Genomic DNA, 26,210 nt, shown 5'->3' with positions numbered 1-26,210 from the left:
GTTGCCTGAGGACAAAAGAGTAGGACAGGGAATAATAGGAGAAAAGAATTAAAAGAAGTGATGCACATGTTTATTATCTTCACTGTAGTTACTGATGATTTCACAGATGTATACATGACCCAAAACTTCAGAAATTACACACTTTGTGTGTAATGTATTATATGACAAATATTCCTCCACAGATCTGTTTTTAAAAAGTTAAATGGCTTTCCTAATGTAAATCATTAAAATAAACCATATATTTATTTTTCATCTTGGAAATATTTTGGACATAATTTTGAAAGGAAAATAGCAATTATTAAGAACTAAAAACCCTTCTACATGAAAAAAACTTACAAATGTTTAAGAGTGTAACCATGACTACACAGTAGCTCCAGAAAATGTTGTTAATTAATGCTTCTTTTCCATTATACATTTCTTCAAGATTAGATACTTGTGTTTATATCCTTACACAACTTTTTTGCAGGAAAAAATGTTAAAGATCTATCAGTGATTTAAAACAATAAATTTTTTAAAGTCCAATGATATAAATGTTGTCTCCTTTATTCACTTAATGAATTCGATATTAAATGTATAAATAATTATTTCAATAAAAACAAAGAAATGGTCTGTGCAGAAATTAGATTTACTATCTAAAATTTAACATTTTGATTCTTTGGATTTTACATGCCTAAAGAAGAAATAGATACTGGTTAGCTGTCAGAAACTTCCACAAAAGTTAAATATCTTTTAAAACTAATATACCTCGTTGTTTAGTTGCTAAGTGATGACCGACTCTTTCACAGCCCCATGAACTGTAGCCTGCCAGGCTCCTCTATCCATGCGATATCCTGGACAAGAATATTGGAATAGGTTTGTCATTTCCTTCTCCATGAGATCTCCCTGATCCAGTGATTGAACCCACATCTCCTGCATTAGTAGGAGGATTCTTTACCCCTGAGATTCCAGGGAAGCCCTAATATACCTTACAACAAGGAATAAACATTATTTTTATTTTAGCAAAAATTATAAAAAGGGCATCACACTATGGCAGAAACAAAGTTAAACTGAATTATTTAGAGTTCAAAACGATCCTCTTTAAAAAGTAAAAATGTGCTTAAAAATTGGCATTTTAATATCTAAAATGTTATAGGCACAATTGTAAAATCTGGGTAAGATCAAACGTGTGGCATACATCTGAAAAGAATGAAAATCAATACAGAGAAGAATTGGTGCTACATGATTTTTTTTTTTTTTTGGTTTGTTGCTTAATGCTCAAACATGAGTCTTATCTTAAATTAGTATAACAATAACACTGAAAATTGATTAATTCAGGTGCCAGTTCTGAAGCGATTTATTCATTTTTTCCAAATTAGCATTATTTGCAAATTGACTTCCACGCAGGTTATCTCTCTACACAACCAGGAACAAACCATGTGAGAATCAGACAAAACTTAGAAGCTCATTCCGCGCTCCACACTCTCAGTCTCAGGTCCACTGCTGTCACGGAGAGACACAAAGCTGACCCATCTCATAGTGTCTCTTAAGGGAGCAGAAGCGTAACTAATTTATAGCCTGATAGATGAGCATGAATGTTTTCAAATAAAATGACTTTGAGATATCTGGGAATGTTAATCATCCTTAAGAGAAAAAAAAAAAGAATTTATTTTTTCTTCTTAGTGGACACATTATCACAAAATAGGGTAGAAAACATGTATTTTCTAGCCTCCACAGAAAGCAAACATTATGCCAACATAAGAAGAGTTCATGCCATTATCTAAAGATCTGAGCGATGACTGTTGCACAAATATACAATTAAGGTAAACAATGTTCATGTGCGTATACCCAGTCACTTTGAAATTTTTTTGTAGTAACCAGTTTTGCAAAAGTGCATCTGGAAAGTCACTCAACATTCTTATTTTTCTGTTTTTATCGTTTTGTATTCCTTTTTATTGCTCTGATTTGAATACTCATTTTCCTGATAATTGCTTGCAGTTATTTTTTATGTGCATATTTTCCTTTGTTAAGTATATGTTCCAATCTTTTGCTGATCTTTTTTAATTATCATTTTTTTCAATTGGTGATAAATCATTTGTCAAATACATATTTTGTGAATATTTTTGCCCAGTTTATGGATTAAGCATTCATTTTTCAAATGGGGTCTTTGGATTATCAGAAATTTTAATGAAATTTTATTTATACAATGCTTTTTTATGGCTTCAGTAACGTGACTGAACTCAAATCATAAAGAATGTCTTGTTTTAAGATGATTGTAAAATCATTACTATTTCTGCTACTCTCCACATCTTCCTATAAAGTTACTATCAGGTATTGATTCTTCTCAGTCTTCCTTTAACATTTAGGAGAGTGCAAATATGCTCTTGTAGTCCATTCAGTTTTTAAAGAGAAAATATCTTTGTTTCATCTTCAAACTGAAAAATATTTTCACTGGATACAGAACTGAGGTTAACAGATTTTTTTTTTTTTTTCCTTTCTTTGCTTTACAAATGTTGTTCTACTGTCTGTTGTCCTCTTTGTTTCTGATGAAAAGTCATCAGTCATGTTTTTCCTGTACATAATGTGCTGCTTTTTCTCTGGCTACTTTCAATATTCCCTTTTTACATCTGTTTTCCTCCAGTATTCTTGCCTGGAAAATCCCATGGTCAGAGGATCCTGGCGGGCTAAGGTCAATTGGGTTGCAAAGAGCTGGACACAACTGAGTGATCAAGTATAGCACACAACTACACATTTGTTTTCAGGAGCTAGCCAATGATGTGCCACGGTGTGATATACCTTGTATATATACTGTTAGGGTCTCTTGAACTTCTTGGATCTGAAATCAATTATTTTCACAAAATTAGAGACTACTGGTGCCACTATATCTTCAGATACTTTTATGCCCCATTATTTCTTTCTTCTTTTCTGAGATTGCAAATATATATACACTGTACTTTAATATTGTTCTGTAGATCACTGAGAACTTGTTCTTTTTTTTAGTCTTTTATTCTCCTTGTCCTGCAGATCAGATAATTCTTATTGATTTATCTTTACATTTATTGACCATTTCTTCTGCATTCCTTAGCTGTTCTTGGGCCCACCCAATGAATTTCTCATCTGTATATTTACTTTCTAGTTCTAAAATTTTCATTTTAAAAATATAGTATCTATTTCTCTACTATGATTTCTCTATGTCTTTACTCATTAGGACAATATTTTCCTTTAAAACCTTCTGCTAAGTCACTTTAGTCATGTCTGACTCTGTGTGACCACATAGACGGCAGCCCACCAGGCTCCCCCATCCCTGGGATTCTCCAGGCAAGAACACTGGAGTGGGTTGCCATTTCCTTCTCCAATGCATGAAAGTGAAGTCGCTCAGTCGTATCCGACTCTTAGCAACCCCATGGACTGCAGCCTACCAGGCTCCTCCATCCATGGGATTTTCCAGGCAAGAGTACTGGAGTGGGGTGCCATTGCCTTCTCCATTAAACCCTTCTATATACTCATAAATGGCTGCTTTAAAAATATTTTCAGCTGATTTCTACCCCTGGTTCATCTCAGGGTCAATTTCTATTCATGGTTTTTCTCTTGATTATGGCAATAGTCTTCTATTTCTTCACATGTCTAGAAAATATTTGCTGTATAATGTATATTGTAAAAGACACATTGTAGTCACTGAATTCCACTACCATCCTTGAATGACTTTTATTTTCTAGCATTTATTTACCTTTGCTAGATTAAAACTCTAATGTAATGTCTTTCTTGCATTAGACAGTATCTGTACCTTCTGTATTTTTTTATTTTGGGGGGCTCTAAAATCACTGCAGATGGTGACTGGAGCTGTAAAATTAAAAGAGGCTTACTCCTTGGAAGAAAAGTTATGACCAACCTAGATAGCATATTCAAAAACAGAGACATTACTTTGCCAACAAAGGTCTGTCTAGTCAAGGCTATGGATTTTCCAGTGGTCATGTATGGATGTGAGAGTTGGACTGTGAAGAAAGCTGAGCGCTGAAGAATTGATGCTTTTGAACTGTGGTGTTGGAGAAGACTCTTGAGAGTCCCTTGGACTGCAAGGAGATCCAACCAGTCCAATCTGAAGGAGATCAGCCCTGGGATTTCTTTGGAAGGAATGATGCTAAAGCTGAAACTCCATTACTTTGGCCACCTCATGTGATAAGTTGACTCATTGGAAAAGACCCTGATGCTGGGAGGGATTGGGGGCAGGAGGAGAAGGGGATGACAGAGGATGAGATGGATGGCATCACTGACTTGATGGACGTGAGTCTGAGTGAACTCCGGGAGTTGGTGATGGACAGGGAGGCCTGGCGTGCTATGATTCATGGGGTCGCAAAGAGTTGGACATGACTGAGCGACTGAACTGTACTTTCTGCCGGAGAAGGCGATGGCACCCCACTCCAGTACTCTTGCCTGGAAAATCCCATGGACGGAGGGGCCTGGTGGGCTGCAGTCCATGGGGTCACACAGAGTTGGACACAACTGAAGCGACTTAGCATCAGCAGCAGCAGCAGCAGTACTTTCTGCAAAAAAATGTACTTTTTTTTTTTCAATCTTCCAGCTGTTGCCTTCTACCAGATCTTCTGGAGCATGGCATACTACATATAGTCCAAAGGTCTATCACGGATTTATCAGAATTTGCACATAACCTTCTTAGGTTCTGACCACTCTGCCTTACACAAACTAACAAATATTTTTGACTGAGAAATCATAAAATTGCAAGTATCTCTTCTAGTTTCTGCCCTACTATTTCTTTTATTTTTATTTTTTGGCCATACCACAAGGCATGCAGAATCTTAGTTTCCTGACCAGAGATTGAGCACAGGCCCCCTGCAGTGGAACCGTATAGTCTTAGTCAAGGGACCACCAGGGAACTACCCCAACCTATCATTTTTATATTCTCAATAAGAGATAAATGACCACTATTGGCACCTCCCTCACCACTTAAGTAGTATAAAACAAAGAACTCTGGTCCATGGAAGGAAATGAAGAAAGAACATAAAATAAAGAGACATTGGGAATAAAAATAATCTTTCATTATTGTCCCATGTTTTATTAGTGTTAGTCCTGTTCAGAATGATCATTTCTAATATGTTTTAGTGGAAGCTATAGCAACTAGGTTCCCCTCTAATTTTTGGAGAATGATAGGGACTGTAGTTCAGAATTTAGCTAGAATGTTAGCAAGGAAGTGGGCAAAGAGGCTCAGCAGGGAATTAAATGCTGGTACTGGTTAGCATTAGCTTTGGTTAAAATTATCTGTGAAAGAACATGAAACAACAGTGAGGAAGTCAAAATGGAGTTTATGTCACTTTTACAGAGGAATCCTGAGCCCACTCTGGGCTCTGATCTTGGAGTAAAGGATCCAGGCTCTATCTTGTTCTATCATCTTTAGCCTTGTTTTCACCTCACATTCTAAGATGGCTGCACAAGCTCAGTCCATCTTGTCTTTATTTCAGCCATCTTGGATGAGAAGGAGAATTGAGTAAGTCAGGATACCACAGAGGATCCAGAAGCTGGGTGTGATGGCCATGGCTTTGTATTAGGCAGTGCCAGAAGCCATGTTTGGTGGTGGTGTTATCTCTAGCATTGTCTTCCAAGTCACCAAAACTAGCTCAAGCTCTTGTAATCTCTGTTTGGAATCCTTGTAAGGAAATCAGTTACATTTCTGTCATTGTCCAGTGTCTCTTTTAACAGTTTGCCTTCAGAATGTACTACTATCCAGTGTCTATCCTCCAAAAGAAAGAAGAGGCATATTGGTCCATTGAAGCCAAACCACAAGGATCCATGGGAGCATTCATCATCTTTAATACATTATACATTAATACATTATCCTGCCCCACAGGGTGAGGGCCATCCTCTGTGAAAATTTCTGGTTTAATGTCAAGCAATTTCCTTTTTCAGCTCTTCCATCAGGGCTTTCAGAGTTTCTATATGTCACTCCCAGGACTTTGTGGTATTCACCTCCATCCCCAGAGGACCAAAGAGTTTGGCCTTCTTGCTACCACATGGAAAATAAAGAAACCTGTTTCCATTGACATGGCCTTGGACCTCACATCGTGGTTGTCCAGGTCTGAGCTTAGGATTGATAGTGAAGTCATACTGAATAGTGTGAAAGTCACTGCAGACCTGGAAGACACAGTTCAACAGCAGAAAGACCAGGGAGGCAGGACTGAAGGTGGTGCCAGAAGCCAGAACCATCGCGACCCAAGGGTGCTTGGAGCCACGTCTGTTAATTCACTATGTTTGCTGCTCCCAGGATGCTGCGGCTCCTCAGGGGAGACAAGTGAGCCCTAGGCAGAGAGTGGAGCGGGAGCATGTGAACCAGACTTATTCCAGTCATGCTGCCCTAGGTTCTGCCTACTTTTAATCCAATCTTTTCAATACTAGCCTTTATTTATATTAGACATCTGCTGGCAGATTAATTAATATAAAGTTCTATATTATTATCAATAAAATGAACATTTTTATAAATTTTTAACATTTCTTAACTATTTCTTTTAAATTATTAAATCACGTTAGTTTTCAAAAATAAGAGCAAAGAATGAAGTTTTTGCAGAGATGCAGATGGACCTAGAGACCATCATACAGAGTGAAGTAAGTCAGAAAGAGAAAAATGTATCATATAATACTGCTTTACATATGGAATCTAGAAAAAATGATATGGATGAATTTATTTGCAAAGCAGAAATAGAGACACAGATATGGAGAACAAACTTAGGACACTGAGTGTGGGGGGAGAAGGCATGGATAGAATTGGAATATTGGGATTGACATATATACACTACCATGTATAAAAGAGATAACTAATGACAATCTACAGGAAACTCGACTCAGTGCTCTGTGGGGACCTAAATGGAAAGAACATCAAAAAGAGAGGGGAGATATATATAACTGATTCACTCTGATGTATGGCAGGAACTAACACAACACTGTAAAACATCTATACTCCAATAAAAATTAATCTAAAAAAGTTACGCCGAGTGAAACTACCCACAGCTCATGTTATGTGATTTCATTAATTTGAAATGCTAGAACATGTAAACTAACTTGTGATAGCTGTTTGCTTCGATGCGGAAGATTGACTGAAAAGGGACACAAGGAAACCCAATGAAGTGATGGAAATTCTCATATCAAATATGATTGATGAGTATATATAATATATGAATATTGCACTGTACATAAATTATATTGCAATTAGAAAACATTACCCAGGTAATTGCATAACAGAAAACTGTTCTTTTGTGATCAGATTTTTAAATCATGACATCCAATTATAAATGATAATGAATCCAAATTGGAAAAGAAGAAGTAAAACTCTCACTGTTTGCAGATGACATGATCCTCTACATAGAAAACCCTAAAGACTCCACCAGAAAATTACTAGAACTAATCAATGATTATGGTAAAGTTGCAGAATATAAAATCAACACACAGAAATCCCTTGCATTCCTATACATTAATAATGAGAAAACAGAAAGAGAAATTAAGGAAACAATTCCATTCACCATTGCAACAGAAAGAATAAAATACTTAGGAATATATCTACCTAAAGAAACTAAAGACCTATATATAGAAAACTATAAAACACTGGTGAAAGAAATCAAAGAGGACACTAATAGATGGAGAAATATACCATGTTCATGGATTGGAAAAATCAATATACTACCCAAAGTATATTGAGTATACTCATATACTCATATATATATATGAGTATACTACCCAAAGCAATTTATAGATTCAATGCAATCCCTATCAAGCTACCAACGGTATTCTTCACAGAGCTAGAACAAATAATTTCACAATTTGTATGGAAATACAAAAAACCTCGAATAGCCAAAGCTATCTTGAGAAAGAAGAATGGAACTGGAGGAATCAACCTACCTGACTTCAGGCTCTACTACAAAGCCACAGTCATCAAGACAGTATGGTACTGGCACAAAGACAGAAATATAGATCAATGGAACAAAATAGAAAGCCCAGAGATAAATCCACGCACATATGGACACCTATCTTTGACAAAGGAGGCAAGAATATACAATGGATTAAAGACAATCTCTTTAACAAGTGGTGCTGGGAAAACTGGTCAACCACTTGTAAAAGAATGAAACTAGAACACTTTCTAACATCATACACAAAAATAAACTCAAAATGGATTAAAGATCTAAACGTAAGACCAGAAACTATAAAACTCCCAGAGGAGAACATAGACAAAACACTCTCCGACATACATCACAGCAGGATCCTCTATGACCCACCTCCCAGAATATTGGAAATAAAAGCAAAAATAAACAAATGGGACCTAATTAAACTTAAAAGCTTCTGCACAACAAAGGAAACTATTAGCAAGGTGAAAAGGCAGCCTTCAGAATGGGAGAAAATAATAGCAAATGAAGCAAACTGACAAAGAATTAATCTCAAAAATATACAAGCAACTCCTGCAGCTCAACTCCAGAAAAATAAATGACCCAATCAAAAAATGGGCCAAAGAACTAAATAGACATTTCTCCAAAGAAGACATACAGATGGCTAACAAACACATGAAAAGATGCTCAACATCACTCATTATCAGAGAAATGCAAATCAAAACCACTATGAGGTACCATAGTGGTACGCCAGTCAGAATGGCTGTGATCCGAAAGTCTACAAGCAATAAATGCTGGAGAGGGTGTGGAGAAAAGGGAACCCTCTTACACTGTTGGTGGGAATGCAAACTAGTACAGCCACTATGGAGAACAGTGTGGACATTCCTTAAAAAACTGGAAATAGAACTGCCTTATGATCCAGCAATCCCACTGCTGGGCATACACACTGAGGAAACCAGAAGGGAAAGAGACACGTGTACCCCAATGTTCATCGCAGCACTGTTTATAATCACCAGGACATGGAAGCAACCTAGATGTCCATCAGCAGATGAATGGATAAGAAAGCTGTGGTACATATACACAATGGAGTATTACTCAGCCATTAAAAAGAATACATTTGAATCAGTTCTAATGAGGTGGATGAAACTGGAGCCTATTATACAGAGTGAAGTAAGCCAGAAAGAAAAACACCAATACAGTATACTAGCGCATATATATGGAATTTAGAAAGATGGTAACAATAACCCTGTATATGAGACAGCAAAAGAGACACTGATATATAGAACAGTCTTTTGGACTCTGTGGGAGAGGGAGAGGGTGGAATGATTTGGGAGAATGGCATTGAAATATGTATAATATTATATACGAAACGAGTTGCCAGTCCAGGTTCAATGCACGATACTGGATGCTTGGGGCTGGTGCACTGGGACGACCCAGAGGGATGGTATGGGGAGGGAGGAGGGAGGAGGGTTCAGGATGGGGAACATATGTATACCTGTGGCGGATTCATTTCGATATTTGGCAAAACCAATACAATATTTTAAAGTTTAAAAATAAAATAAAAAAAAATAATACCCATTAGATACTCTTATATCTACATTCTCTCTCTTTAGTTACTAAGTCTTGTCCAACTCTTGCGACACCAAGGACTGTAGACTGTCAGACTCCTCTGTTATTGGGATTCTCCAGGCAAGAATACTGGAGTGGGTTGCCATTTCCTTCTTCAGGGGATCTTCCCAGCTCAGGGATCGAACCCAGTTCTCCTGCACCACAGTCAGATTCTTTACCTACTGAGCTATGAGATTACATCCCTAATGTCACATGAGATTTTATATAATATTTTTCATATACAGTATACCTCTATCTTATAATGAGTGTTTCAATATTGCTTCAGCTGTCCTTTGTACTCATTACTTCTCACTCTGCCGTATAGAAACAGAGTTATCTAATCATCATTTTTAATATTGCTGAAGCAATATTAAAACACTCATTATAAGATAAAAGTATATACCGGACCACCTGACCTGCCTCTTGAGAAATTTGTATGCAGGTCAGGAAGCAACAGTTAGAACTGGACATGGAACAACAGACTGGTTCCAAATAGGAAAAGGAGTACGTCAAGGCTGTATATTTTCACCCTGTTTGTTTAACTTACATGCAGAGTACATCATGAGAAATGCTGGGCTGGAAGAAACACAAGCTGGAATCAAGATTGCCGGGAGAAATATCAATCACGTCAGATATGCAGATGACACCACCCTTATGGCAGAAAGTGAAGAGGAACTCAAAAGCCTCTTGATGAAAGTGAAAGTGGAGAGTGAAAAAGTTGGCTTAAAGCTCAACATTCAGAAAACGAAGATCATGGCATCTGGTCCCATCACTTCATGGGAAATAGATGGGGAAACAGTGGAAACCGTGTCAGACTTTATTTTTCTGGGCTCCAAAATCACTGCAGATGGTGACTGCAGACATCAAATTAAAAGACGCTTACTCCTTGGAAGGAAAGTTATGACCAACCTAGACAGCATATTCAAAAGCAGAGACATTTCTTTGCCAACAAAGGTTCGTCTAGTCAAGGCTATGGTTTTTCCTGTGGTCATGTATGGATGTGAGAGTTGGACTGTGAAGAAGGCTGAGCACCAAAGAATTGATGCTTTTGAACTGTGGTGTTGGAGAAGACTCTTGAGAGTCCCTTGGACTGCAAGGAGATCCAGCCAGTCCCCTGAAGGAGATCAGCCCTGGGATTTCTTTGGAAGGAATGATGCTAAAGCTGAAACCAGCACTTTGACCACCTCATGTGAAGAGTTGACTCATTGAAAAGACTCTGATGCTGGGAGGGATTGGGGGCAGGAGGAGAAGGGGACAACAGAGGATGAGATGGCTGGATGGCGTCACTGACTCGATTGACGTGAGTCTCAGTGAACTCCGGGAGTTGGTGTTGGACAGGGAGGCCTGGCGTGCTGCGATTCATGGGGTCTCAAAGAGTTGGACACGACTGAGTGACTGATCTGATCTGATCTGATACTGTATAAGAAAAATATTGTATAAAATCTCATGTGACATAAGGGATGTAATAAAAATTTTATCAAATTCATATAAAATTACATAAAATTTGTTTTGAATTTTCTTTTAAAAAGCTTTTTAGAACATATCTAGTACAACTTAGAAAACTATATCAATTGACCCAACTTAATCTGAAGATAAATAGAAATTATGTGAAAGAAAATACTTAAGCAAACATGGAAAAGTATTCAATATATAAAATTCATGGGGGATTATACAGTCTTTAAGTAGGATACTTTATTTCAACAAGAAATTAACTGGCATAAATTCTAAGCTTAGTGGCATATACAGCCAGTTGCTCTGGCTCACAAGAGTTGATTGTGTGCATCTTTCCTCAACTCTGTGTTCAGTAATGACACATTGGCAGCTTGAACTAAGCCCTGGGGAGAATATTTACACCATGAAAATCAGCAAATGTTATAAAAGTGCTTTAAGGACTGTAGCACAGGAGAAAGAAAACCAAGCAAGCAAGGAGTCACACAAAATTGAAGAAACAGAAATTAGTGTTTGGGGAAGCTGTGCAAGTTACATTTGCAGGGGAAAGTACTACAGTTGGTGGAGCTACATAAAGAAAAAGATCTAAACTGCTGCAAAGAGAGGAATCTCAGAGTTGTTTGCTCAATAACAAGTGGTGCATGTAGAGGGTGAAACTCCACGATGCTGAGCAAAGAACAAGAAAGGGGAGCTATAAGATAAACAACTCCCAAAGCTCTAACTGGTGAAAATGTAGAGACTAAACATCCAAGGCATTCAGTTGAGAAACCAAAAATATCAAACCATAGCAATAGACATTAGCCAGCCTAGGATAAACTATATTTTAAACCTGTCTAACACAGCTTACCATAATTTAACTGGCTGCCAAAACATACTTCAACAATCTTAAAAACAAAATTCAAATGCAACAGTGTAACACTCATAATCATTTAATCAAAATTATTAGATGTGCAAAGAAATAGGAAAATCACACCCATCAGGAGAAAAATCAGATAACATAAACAGATACTGAAATGGCAGCATTGATGGCCTGTGTAGACAGAGATTTTAAAACAATTATTGTTAATATATGGTCATAGTTACAAAGGAAAACATTTATTTGTCAAAATTCATTAGACTGCACACTTAGCATAGGTGCTCTTTTAGATGTAGATTCTTTATCAAAAAATTGATTTTTTAAATGTGATACTTAATATTTTTAATTTCTAGATTAACAATAATTAATTTTACATGTTTAATGAGTTCTGTTTGGAGCGATACTTGTCTCTTGTTAAAAGATGAATTTCTGATAGAAAATGATTTACAAATAAGTTACTTTCCACAAATATAGTGTACATGTAATATTCTCTCTTCTATAATTTTTTGTTAGCAAATCTTAACATCTTTCCATTTTTAAATATAGTTCATTAACATTCATGAAGGCTAAATGATGACATGTTTTTTTGATAGCTGACATTGAGAAAATCCATCATTAGGCAAAGGAGATTTGATATAATCCCATACATAAATGAGAAGGTGTATCATGCATTAGGGGGCTCCCCAGGTGGTACAGTGCTAAAGAATCTGCCTACCAACACAAAAGATGCAAAAGATGCAGGTTCGATCCCTGAGTGGTGAAGATGCCCTGGAAGAAGAAATGGCAACACACTCCAATATTCTTGCCTGAAAAATTCATTTGACAGAGGAGCCTGGTTGCCTACAGTCCATGCGGTTGCAGAGTCAGACATGACTGAGCACCTAAGCACAGACACACAAACAGCATGCATTAGATGGCTTATTTTTTGTATGGACAAAATGTTGAAAACACTTCAGTATAGATTTAATTCTAGTATAATTTAAAGAGAATCTTGTGTTAAGACTTATTTGGTTATATATTAGAATATATTTTTATTTTTAAAAAGGGAAAATTATAATACTGATTAAATCTATAATCATTTTCAACAGTTGTGCCTGATGTCATACCTCATGGCGATATAGGAAAATAAAAACAATAATTCCTAACTACACGAGTTTACAGTCTAAGTGGGAAGACAAGACATATTCCAGAATTGAGGTATCCCAGAAATATGAACATATAACAGTGCTAATAAAATCACAGAACAAGTTATAATTTCTTTTTCTGAACTGCTAAAGCATGATTTTCTTCATGGTTCATTTGGCAATTAATCATGCAATGCCTTGTAGATAAGTCTTTTCCACTTATCACTCTTTGTTTTGAACTATTACTACATCAAATATTATAATTGAACTTTTCATATATGTATAAAAATTCAGTTCAGAGACTATATTTTATAGTAAGCGATATGGTGTGGTGAAAAAATTCTACATAACTGATTTAGAGCAACTGAGTTCTAATCTTTGCTATTCCACTATTGAAACTTCCTTGTACCTTCAAAAGTTATGTCTTATAATAATTCACAAGATATGAATTGGTGATTTTTCCGAGGTAAGTATGTAATCAATATGTATATGATTAAATAATTTGCTAATTTATTGTGTCAAAAATAGAAATTAATAGTGATGGAGAACAAAAAAAAAAGAGATTAGTGTGTTTGTAAATTCTATATTAAATGAATCTCTTTGTTTTTCAAAAGAGGAAACAGTAGCTCCTAAATAACATTAACCCTTAAAATATAGTAACGGAGATATTCTATCTACTTTATAATTCCAATATTATATAAATTTATACCTGGAAATGGCTATAAACATTTCAAACAAATGGAAATGGTACTGAAAACCATAACAAGGATAATTTCTATTTTATGTTTCACATTGTAGAGTTTATGTAACTTTTGAAGAAAAAAACTCGATACAAAATCGTGCAAGTATCTATTCATTAATGATGATAAAAACAATCACAAGTTTCATTTCTTGGGAAAATATTGGGATTCAACCAGTCCATTCTGAAGGAGATCAGCCCTGGGATTTCTTTGGAAGGAATGATGCTAAAGTTTAAACTCCAGTACTTTGGCCACCTCATGTGAAGAGTTGACTCATTGGAAAAGACTCTGATGGTGGGAGGGATTGGGGGCAGGAGGAGAAGGGGACGACAGAGGATGAGATGGCTGGATGGCATCACTGACTCGATGGACGTGAATCTGAGTGAACTACGGGAGTTGATGATGGACAGGGAAGCCTGGCGTGCTGCGATTCATGGGGTCACAAAGAGTCGGACACGACTGAGCGACTGAACTGAACTGAACTGAAGCACTGTAAGTTTTCTTTGTTTCATTTATTACTTATAGTAACACTATTAGCCTCATCTTATAAGGGACAAAATTGATATCCAAAAAAACGAAACAACTCTCATATGCTCATATAGTTTATTTTTAAAGCAGAAGTATAATTTAAAATTAGATGTGAGATATCTGACTATATCAGATTGCCTCCTGAGATTATCAAATTTGATAACTCATTTAGTATTATTGAACCAAATATTTAAAATTCTAAAGATAAATATAGGTAAGGTAATACTTGGAATGTATGAGAAATAAAACATGAAGTAAAATTTGCAATTCAATTAAGCATAAGTAAGATCTATTAGGGAAAATGCTCTAATCAGATGTTCAGTGCCTGATGTCATGGTATAATTGAAAAATTGATATAGTATACTCTATAAGTATATGCATATATCTGTTTTTAATTGATAGCAATAACTAAAAATTAGACATGCCATGCAGAGAAATCCTGTATTAATTTTAGAGTTAATGAACTATTTGTTAAACTTGTGTAACTCTTTGCTTAAAATATACACAACCTAGATCTTTTTATGGTTTTATACTTTTAATTTTACCAAAAACAAAATATAATTAAAATCTTAATAATGTATAAACTGCCATAGCTTATGTCAGAACAGTATCAAATTACACGTGTCATAATCTGACTTTTGTTGTTGTTCAGTAGCTAAGTTGTGTCTGACTCTTTGTGATCCCAAGGACTGCAGTACACCAGGCTTCCTCGTCCTTCACTATCTCCTGGAGGTTACTCAAATTCATGTCCATTGAGTCGGTGATGCTATTTAACCATCTCATTCTCTGCCACCTGCTTCTCCTGTCTTTGATAACATGTATTTCTGCCACACCAATCTTGCATTCTTCTATGAGAGGTAAGGAATTATCACTGTATACTTACATGACATGTTCAGTTCTCAAAGCACTGGGAAATCAGATGGCTACTAGAATGGTCATAGCAGTGTAAGCATCTTTGTATGTACCTATAGGAGTGAATTTAGGGAAGAGGAAAATCTATCCTCTATAAAACACACCTTTTTGGTTTGCTTTGTTTAAAATCAATTATAGAGTAGAACTATTTAAATATCCCAAAATGCCAGCAGATTTGAAAAGAAATCAAACAGAACTTTCAGATATAAAATATGATATTTGAAAATAAAGGGGAAGTATTAAACAACAAATTAGAACTAAAGAAATAATCAGAGTTGTAATAATAAACTTCAGAATTGAAGAAATTACATAGTTGGAATACAAAAAGCAAACAAGACAGAAAAAGATGGGAAAAAATGTTAAAGCCACAGAAAATAGAATGAAAAGATGTACGATAATTTTAAACAGAGACTAGGAGAGTGTAAAGAAAAGTCTGAAGTGTCTGTATTTGAAGAGATAATGACTGAAAAATGCTCAAATGGTGAGAGCAATGGAAATAACACACACACAAACACACACACCCAAGCATGTTATGGTGAAACTGTGGATGAAAAGGCAAAGGAGGAGGAGGTGAGGCAGGTCAAATCTAAAAATGAATACAAGCCATTCTGGTAACTGACTCCTCTACATCTATAATGAAAGCCACAAAACTATTTTAAAATATCTTCAAAGTACTGAAAGGAAATAATCACAAAAATATAATTGTGTTTGAATAAACTGTCTTTCTGGAATGGATGTAAAATAAACCTGTGCAAATATTATCTATATATGATAATAATAATGTGAAAATTGCAGGTGTTTAAAAAAATGCCAGAGAGGATGTGGAAAAAAAGGAACCCTCCTACACTGTTGAAAAGCTAAAAACAGAACAACCATATGACCCAGCAATCACACTCCTGGGAATATACCTGGATAAAACCATAATTCAAGATCCATTCATTCCAATGTTCACTACAGCACTATTTACAATAGCCAGGACATGGAAGCAACCTAAATGTCTATCAACAGAGGAATGGAAAAAGTGGTATACACATACAATGAAATACTACTCAGCCATAAAAAGGAACCAAATACTGCCATTTGCAGAGACATGGATAGACTTAGAAACTGTCATACAGAGAAAAGTAACTCAGACAAAGAACAACAATTATCATATGATATCGCTTATATGTGGAATCTAGAAAAATGGTTTAGATGAACTTATTTGCAAATAGAAACACAGATGTAGAGATCAAACATATGGATACCAAGAGGGAAGAAGTGATGGGATGAATTAGAAGGCTAGGACTGACATATGTACATTACTCTGTATAAAACAGATAAGTAATGCTGTTGCTGCTAAGTCGCTTCAGTCGTGTCCGACTCTGTGCGACCCCATAGACAGCAGCCCACCAGGCTCCCTTGTCCCTGGGATTCTCCAGGCAAGAATACTGGAGTGGGTTGCCATTTCCCTCTCCAATGTATGAAAGTGAAAAGTGATAACTAATGAGGACTCGGTAAAGAATCTGCCTGCAGCAGGTGACCCGGGTTCAATCCCTAGGTTGGGAAGATCCCCTGGAGAACGAAGTGGGCATGTATGTATACATAACTGATTCATTTTCCTGTACAGCACAAACTAATACAACATTGTAAAGCAACTATACTCCAATAAAATTTTTTAATAAATTAAAAATATTAATGGATATGCAAATCAAAAATGAAAACAAGTAAATCAGAAAAAAATGAAAATAACAAGTAAATCAGAAGATGATCATATCAGAGTGTTCTAAGATCCCAGTCTTAAATTTACCATTCAACTTTAATATATGTGGTAAATAACAAGAATAACCATAAAACTAGTAATTCCAAACCAGAGAAGTGAGAAGATGGGATATAAAACACATGCACACACAAACACATCCCAAATGCATCAATCCAACATGAACCAAGAAGGAAACAAAAATGGCTCATTGAAAAAGTAGGACAAAGACAAAAAATACACAGTAAGATAAATAGCAATAATCAAAATAAATATAAATGTAATAATTCATCAGTTATACAAAAGAGAACATCTGATTGACTATTTTTGTGACTCCAGCTACACTAAAATCTGAAACTCTGACACCACCAAATGCTGACAAGGATGTGATTAAGTAACAGGCATTCTCACTCGTTGCTAATACAAAATGACAGTCACCTTAAAGGACACTTTGGCACTTTTTTACAAAATTCAACTGTTAAAATATGATCCAGCACTCACACTGTTTTGTATACACCCAATGATTTGAAAACTTCAGTTCACACAAAAACCTACACACAAATGCATAGATCAACTTTAATCTTAATTATCAAGCCTTAGAAGCAGTTAAAAAGTCCTTTGATAGGTGAATGGATAAACAACCGTGCTTATTTAAACATAAAATGGAATATTAGTTAGCAATAGAGATGAGCTATCAAACCACAAAAAGGCATGGAGGAATCTTAAATGAATAGTTCTAAATGAAAGAAGCCAATCTGAAAAGGTAACACACCACATGTTTCCAACTATGTGACATTCTGGAAAACACAAAACTACGGAGACAGTAAAAAAGTCTAATGGTTGCCAATGTTTCAGGAGAGGGGAAGGAGGGATAAAAAGGTAGAGCACAGGGGATATTTTAGGTCAGTGACACTATTCTGTATGATATGAGAGTGGTGGATACATGTCATTACACATTTATCAAAATCCAAAGAATGAACAACATAAAGTGAACCCTAAAGTAAACTATAAACTTTAGTTGATAATAACATATGTATCAATATTGGCTCTTCAGCTGTAACAAAGTGAAGAAGAAATAAGTAAATATATGGAACTTCTCTGTACTTTCCACTGAAGTTTTTTGTAAAACTACAACTGCTAAGAAAAAGTCTATTAAATTTTTTAAAAGAGAAAAAATATACAATTTTTATATGAAAAAATACAGCTAAATATAGACAAATGTAAAGCATTTTTAAATTCTAGATTTTAAATAGATTTTAATCTATTTAATCTATTTTAAATAGATTTTTAAATTCTAGGTGAAAACACATGACAAAAGAAATGCAAAGCAAATATGAACCACAGGAAATCTGGAATAGCCAAATACATTTCTGATAAAATAAAACTAGATTATTACTAGAGTTAGGATGGCAATTTCATTATAATAAAAACATTCAGTTCACTAGGAATATATAAAATATATAATCCTAAATTATATGCACATTGCACATAATTTAAAAGTCCCCAAAAGTATAAAATACAGGTAAGAAAAATAAAAGGAGAAATTTGTAAATCAATAGCATTGAGAGACACTGATACAGCTCCTTCAAGTACTGATAGGTTAATTAGACAAAATTAATAGAGAATTTACAATAATAAAATTAGCAAACTTAATTAAATGACTTTCATTAGACTCTGCAGTCAAGTCTATGGCAATACCACCCTGAAAGTGCCCCATCTCATCTGATCTTGGAAGCTAAGCAGGGTCAGGCCTGGTTAGTACTTGGATGGGAGACACTGCAGTCAACAATAGTCTAGTCTCCTCAAGCAGAGGCAGAATATTAACAAATATTGACCATATTTTAGGACAAAAAATAAGTTTCAAGAAATTTCAAAATGTAGATCACCTTCACTAATCACAATGCAATTAAATTAATTTGTAAAAAAAAAATGAAAGCATATATTTTAAAAACATACGGTTGAATAACTCGGGTCAGAAAATAGATAAATCATAATGGATATTTTAAAATAGTTAGAACTGACAAAAATTAAAATAATATTACATATAATAGCTTGCAGAACATAATAAATTAAATGTCCAGCAGGACATTTATAACCTTAAATGCTTATATTACCAAAAACCAGAAAAAGGGATAATAACCATGCTAAATTTGTACTTAATAGTACCAGAAAAAAATTTCATCACTTAAGCAATTATAAACAAGAAATTAATGTTGAAATAGATAAAAAGACTCAATATACAGATGACTTAATGTAGAAAATTCAGTGGAAAACCATGCAAATTAGCAGAATCATTTTAGCTAAAACAACATATTAGTTTTAAATGTCACTTAAATCTGCTTTGAAACTGCCACATCACTATAAAAATCAGATTGCTGTTATATCTTAAAATATAGTTATCCAGAAATATGACTTTGTGTTTATGTGTGAAATTTGACTGTATCTGAAAATAGGGTATTTTTAGACACTTTAGAATTCCCAACTAGATTCAGAAGGGTCAGATGGTGAATACTTCTATATCATTACTGATGTATTTCTTATTTTTAAATATATAAAATTATACAGGAGGTCTACTTCTATCCTAAATACTCAGTCTCCAGTTGCCAAATAAAATGGCATGTTCCTAAGATCATTGCTTCTCCTGGTGCAGCTACAGTAGGCATTATTTATATAGATTATTTTAATATATTATTTATATAAACTACAATTAAAATAGGACCCCTAGGGCAGGGTAATATTGAGACCCTATTAGTAGACAGCTATGCAAAAGCACTGCAAATACATTACTATTTCAAAATTATAAATAAATTTGAAGCATACAGATAATATAAGAGTTAAAATTATAGTTCCACCAAAGTCTAGATATTTTATACCCAACTCTGAATTTTTCTTATATGTAACATATTATTTTTAAATGACTTTTGCTTTAAATTAACACTTCAAAATCTCTTAGACTCTACTATTTCAAGTGATCCAAAAATAGCACTATTTCAGTACAACTCTAAGGCTATTGGTATTCTAAATTACAAACTAATTAATATTTTTCTTGCACAGTCTCAAAGCATGAAACTTGTATGAATAGATTTAATCATAAAACTTCAAGTACTGGTACTTAAAAATGTATCCTCATGTAATGTCTAAGAGCTCATCTAAGTAGAGAACAATAAATGCAATTTGTTAAATATTGTACTGAAATTACAAAGATACAGTTCCAAAAGATAAAGTCCAGTTGTCAACATACAATATTTTCAATATGAAATCATTTTTCAATATTCAATTAAATGCATCTTTTAAAATAATTTAGTAGGTACCTTTTAAAACCAAAAATTCAGTTACAGTACTTATTTTCCATGTAGCTCTAGGAAAAAAATTTCAAAACAGAATTAAAGAATTTTCAAAAGTGCCAAAGAAGTTTTGAATAAAATATACTTCCCAAAACACACGTAAAGAGCTAGACTTTAATTCCAATTAACTAAAAAGAAAAATGTCAGTACAGGATATATAAAGTACTAAATGAAATAATACAGCAGCACCATAATTCTCTTTCAAGAGTGATTGAACACATTTTCTATCAAAATGACCACTGATCTTCAGTGGAAATGACAAATTGCTTTATTCTGTCAGAGGGTTTTCTTTAAAATAGTGCTGTTTGGGAGATTCTATCTCAATCACGGCTTGAGCAAGGACAAAGAGATATTTTTCTGTGTTCTAGACCAGATTGGTACATGAAAGTGGACCAGGAGACCCAAAAAAAAAAAAAAAATTACTGTTTACCAAGTAGCCTCTAAGTACCCTGAGACAGAGAGACACACACACACAGATAGACAGCAAGAGAAGGGGCCACAACTGCTAGGGCAGAAACTAATGTTCTAAAGAGGAGGGCTAAAGTCTCCAACAGCAGAAGTCAGGCCCCAGGTGAACTAAAAGCACCAAATGCAATTACAAAACCATCAACGAAAATATTAAAAGGAAGAAAGTGTTTAATAATTATGTTTCTAAAGTTTGTTGAGTGACAGAATGAGTGAATTGCTCCATGTTCATACAACTATTACCTGTCTAACATTTATTGAGTAACTCCTATTTATGGAGCCAGAGTCCCAGTGCCCAATGAAGTCACTCAGTCTTGTCCGACTCTTTGAGACCCCATGGACTGTAGCGCACCAGGCTCCTCCGTCCATGGGATTCTCCAGGCAAGAATGGAGCCACAGTTTCCTAATGAAAAATGGCAGTGTCTGCCTTCAAAGAACATCCTATGGAGTAGCTAGAAGAACTATTTATACTTAATTTCTTTGATGTGTTAGCTGTACAGACATTTACAAATTAATTATTCTCTCTGAGTTATTGTACCCTCCCTCTGTTAAATGGAGATTAAATACTTGTCCTGTCATCATTCATATCTATTGTCATTAAGGCCACACAGTTCATAATTCAACTTCTCTCTTTGACTTTTCAACATACAAGACACAACTTTATGTTTGGATGTGGAAACTATGTAAGTAGGAAAAATTTAAATAAAAATGCCCTAAGTGTAATAGAAGCTTCTGAACTTCATCTATAATAAATCACCACTGGGGGCTAGAGGAAAAAGTAATTTAAAAGAATCCCATTGATCTGTATAGATTAAGAAAAAATCTATTTAGAGCTCCAATTCTAACAGAATTAGAGACTGTTTTTAATACTATCTAGCATATCTCACTATTTAAGAGAGAAGAAAATTGAGATTTAGAAAGGTAAAGGTGATTTTCTCAAAGACATAATGTGTTAGCGATAGAGATAGAATTTGGATTTCAGGAAGGGTCCCGACATTCCAGGAACTGATAAAAGGCTCCCTGTGCCTAGACAGTTTGTAGAAGTAATATAGGTATGGCTGAATTCCTGCTTTTCTTCTATAATTTTAGTATATGCTAGGCAGAAGGAGCCTACATGACCATTTCCCCTAAAACTCTGGGTACTGAGCTTCTACACTGGTTGTCAACATTTCACATTTGTCACAACTCATCATGGAAGAATCACTGCTTCCTGTGTGGTGACTACACTGGGAGAGAACTCCAGAAGCTTGTGTATGGTTTCTCTCAGATACCAATCCATGTGTTTTTCCTTAAAAAAATGTAAATGAAAGTGTTAGTCTCTCAGTTGTGTCAGGCTCTTTGCAACCCCATGGACTGTAGACTGCCAGGCTCTTCCATCCATGGGATTCTCCAGGCAAGAACAGTAGAGTGGGTAGTCATTCCCTTCTCCAGACCCAGGGACCTAACCCAGGTCTTCCACATTGCAGGCAAATTCTTTACCATCTGAGCCACCAGTGTTTTCTTAAACTGTAATAAATCATAGCCATTCATCTGACTACATGCTGAGTCTTCCGAGTCCTTCTTAGAGAACCATCAAACCTTGTGGTGATATTGAGATCCTTCTGACAAAGGAATATTTTAAAAAGAAATACAAAAATGCTTCACTTTTTTATGTACTAGCTCTCCCACCAATAGGGGTACAGGCTCCTCCAGACTCGTACACCATGACATTAGAAACCAACTAGTGAATGGATGAAACTATTTCCCCATAGGCAAATATGAAAAATGAGGAAAAATCCATGATATATTTACTAAAAACCTAATGAAGAAGCACATCTTAAAGGATTCTGTAATTTTTTTTAAAAAATCAAGAAAGTGATCCTCAGAGTTTAAAAAGATATTTCACATTTTAACAGAGAAATCTTTCTTCTAATGTTAATCTAAGACAAGAATAACATTAATAGAAAAGAGATATTAAAAAAATTCATGAGCTATTGCATGAGATGAAACCCCTGAAAAAAAGTTAAATGTCCTATATTCACAATGGGAATATTCATAGTAGCCTAAAAATAAATTTTCATTTTTGAAAAGCCAATACACAAGGTTTATTTTGCCGGTAGGTCTATGATTTCCGGAAGGTCATGATTAAGAAAACTGAGTTTCTATTGGGGGGGTGGCTATTAAAAAGGCCAAAACACAATATAATTTATAACATGTTTTGAACATAATTATTAAATCTTATTGTTTTCTTTGGCTGCTCTGCATAGCTTTTGAAATCTTAGTTCCCCGACCAGGGCTTGAATCTGCACCTTTGGCAGTGGAAGTGTGGAGTCCTAACTACTGGACTGCTAGGGGATATCTACTGTTATTAGTATCTTAACAAATATAAAAATATATGGCATCAAAGATTGTTTTGTAATATAACTACAGATTTTTATAGAATCAAGATACATTTCTATAAAAATGTACTATAAATTTTATAATCCATAAAAATTATTCAATTTATGGATCTTTGCTTTTCAAAAACACATACTCTAAAAAAGGGAGTTTCACAAATATCATACCCTTTTTAATGTAAATTATTTCTTGAGAAAAAAATTACACAACTCTACAGTGGTTTCTTATAAATTAAGAAAGATAACATTTGGATTTAAAAGCCAGATTAATATTTTCTAAAATTGCTACTTCTTTATTTTCTTAACCAAGAGAATGCATTCTTTTTTACTTTAGAAATAAGACAATATTTTTACAATGAAAAAGAGCAAGAATGTTATCTATTTTTCCAATGATATTAAATATTCAAATAGGAAATGTTAATATTGAACTGTAAGGAGAAAAAAAACCACAAATGTGATACATACTTTCTAACCATGTGAGAAAATTCAGCATCAGTCTCCTAATATATTCAGAATATTTTTTAATAAAAGGATAAATCATAACAGCAGAGAGAAAACTCTTGTAGGTGGTGAATCATTCCACTTTATTCTATGGGACCTTTAACCTCAATTGCAAAAGAGATTCCTTTTCCTGACATCTGAACTGAAATTGCTCATAATTCCATATGGAATGCAATCACCCAGCACCTTAAATTTGTATTATATAAATAGGAAAACTTATATAACTACAGTTGCCTAATGACAGAGAAGATAAGCTAGTCAAAATAAAAGTGTGATATAGGAAAGACAGAAAAAAAAAAAAAAAAGTTATGTGAAGAGCTGTGAAGAAGCCTGCAGTGGCTTGGGCTTACATAAGACAAGGCAGGAACTACCTCTGGTTCCTTTTGTCTCTTGAGCTTCTTCATCAACCATGAAAGTCAATCCCTTCCTCAAGAAATCTCCTTTTCAACCATACCAAATTATAGTATTCATTAATCACAGTATAGTTCTATTTTTTTTTAAAGAAGGTTGGTATGCTTACTGGTTAAGATAACAGGCTTTGAAGCCATAGATACTTAGCCTTAAATCTTGTGTCTAAGTCTCAGCTTCTTTATCTGTAAAAGATATCCACAAGATATTAACTAAATGAGAAAACTATGAATGATATGATACCCTTTCATTTATAGATAGAAAGGCTAAATAAGTATGAGTGGCAAAAGAATGGGTGATTTTTCTTGTTTTCCTCTGGGGAAAATATAAATATTTTAAGGATATTTGTAAAATATGTAAAATATAATGTGGCAATTACATCAAATATCATTAATTGCATTGGTTCAAATTATTTTAAGGCATAAAGATTTCCATTGTGCATGTAAAATACAGCATGGGGAACACTATTAGCTAAATTAAGATGAACAAATTAATCAGTTTTCATTGCATTTGAGGACAGAAAATTGCCTAACATGCATCTGAGGGCCACATCTTCAAATGAAAAACAAAAAATCACCCATTACTAAAAAGAATGTACCTAGAAAGCCCAGACTGCTTGTTTCCTGAATTAACCACAAGAAATGGAAAATGAGTAATCCCAAACCACATATACTCAAATTTTTCAGGAATAGATGAAAGTAAAGGAAGAATTTATCTTTTTCTTAATGTGCTACTTAAAGTATTATGGAGCTAAGAGTTCTAGATGAAGATAAATAATCAAATTCAAGATATTATTAGAATTCATTAAACCTAATTCCCACCTAAACATAAGTGGAATGAATTAAGATACAGAACTAAGTTTTTCATTTTCTAAACTTAATGGATACATAAGTATTTCCAGTAAGCATCAATATGCAATTATCTTGCTTAATTATTTTTTCTTATCATAAATTTTGGCACCTTGCAGTGTGCACTCATTATAGTCCATAATGCAGTTAAGAACAGAAATGCAGTTTTTTCATAGCTTTAGAATCTAAGAAAATACAGTCACTTCTAGTTTTCTTCCACATAAACCATTACACCTTTTAGGAATTTCACTGACCGAATATGTAACCTAGATTTCTTCCGTTTTCTTCCACATCATACTCAACTTAGGTTTTCAATTTTTATAATCCTAGACATATCACATGCTTCCATAGTAGCTCAGCTGGTAAAAAATCTCCCTGCAATGCAGGAGACCCCGGTTCGATTCCTGGGTCGGGAAGATCCTCTGGAGAAGGGTTAGGCTCCAGACTCCAGTATTCTCAGGCTTCCCTGGTGGCTCAGCTGGTAAAGAATCTGATCACAATGCAGGAGACCTGGGTTTGATCCCTGGGCTGGGAAGACTCCCTGGAGAAGGGAAAAGATATCCACGCCAGTATTCTGGCCTCAAGAATTCCATGGACTGTTCAGACCATGTGGTCACAAAGAGTTGGAACTGTATTACTTTCATTTTAATTTTGACATATCACATCTTCCACTGTGATCATTTAAATGCATTTTGTCTCCCCCTCAGAAGCACACACAAGTTTTAAAATCTGTAAAGGCAAGGAAATTGCCTTGTTTATTTTTGTACTTCTAACAGTATATACTCTAAACATAATATTCAGTAAATGCTGAATAAACTAGATTTGGGGAAATTCATGTAAAACCTATACTTGGAGACACAACATTCTGCTATTTACTAAAAGCATCACATTCAGCAAAACATAGCTTCTTAGGATGTCAGGATCATCACCTGTAACATATGTACGGTAGCTATCCACTCGGTCCCCACATGTGCCACAGTAAGTTAAAGTTTGTGAAGACACTAGGGGATAGAAATCCCAGTGTAATATATCCAGTGCCAACAGCTCCTTACACTATTGATTTTTAGTAAAAATTTGTATATGATTCCACTAGAAAATTTTTCATCTATATATCCGTTTAAAACTTTTAAGTCAAATAAATGTTTGTCATCTGGAATGTGAAGTTAATAATTATTAATAAAAAACATATTTTATTGTACAAAGACAAGAGATTTGGAAGTTACAAGATTAGGCTCACATTTTTACTCTATCATTTACTAGCCACATCAGTTAACCTCCCATATAAGCTGTATATAGGACATGCTAAGAATAATAAGATGCCCCTAAATGCTTTAGGAAAGATTAAATATGTTGTATAACAAAGTGCTCTACCAAACTAAAAGGCATTCCAAAATTTGCCACTATTAACTTTTACATACTATTAATAAATAACTGCAAGTTATCACTAATCATAATAGC

The 26,210-nt window shown here is 34.7% G+C and overlaps 1 protein-coding gene and 1 pseudogene across 5 annotated transcripts in view; both read right to left on the bottom strand.

The window, feature by feature from the left end:
- Window positions 1-26,210, bottom strand: part of LOC147379552 (uncharacterized) — a 201,524-nt gene that overhangs the window by 68,938 nt on the left and 106,376 nt on the right. The window lies entirely within an intron of this gene.
- Window positions 1,915-26,210, bottom strand: part of LOC147379553 (UL16-binding protein 1-like) — a 40,002-nt pseudogene continuing 15,706 nt past the window's right edge. Inside the window, exon 1 of the transcript XR_015161926.1 lies at window positions 1,915-26,210. This exon is cut by the window's right edge and continues 15,706 nt beyond it. The product of XR_015161926.1 is annotated as a UL16-binding protein 1-like (transcript).

The sequence above is a fragment of the Bos grunniens genome, chromosome 1 (assembly GCF_055505025.1).
Source record: "Bos grunniens cultivar Pamir isolate PY7600 chromosome 1, Bosgru_T2T1.0, whole genome shotgun sequence".
Lineage (NCBI taxonomy): Eukaryota > Metazoa > Chordata > Mammalia > Artiodactyla > Bovidae > Bos > Bos grunniens.
Note: the sequence above shows the minus strand (reverse complement) of the source record. Positions and strands in the feature narration are given on the sequence as shown.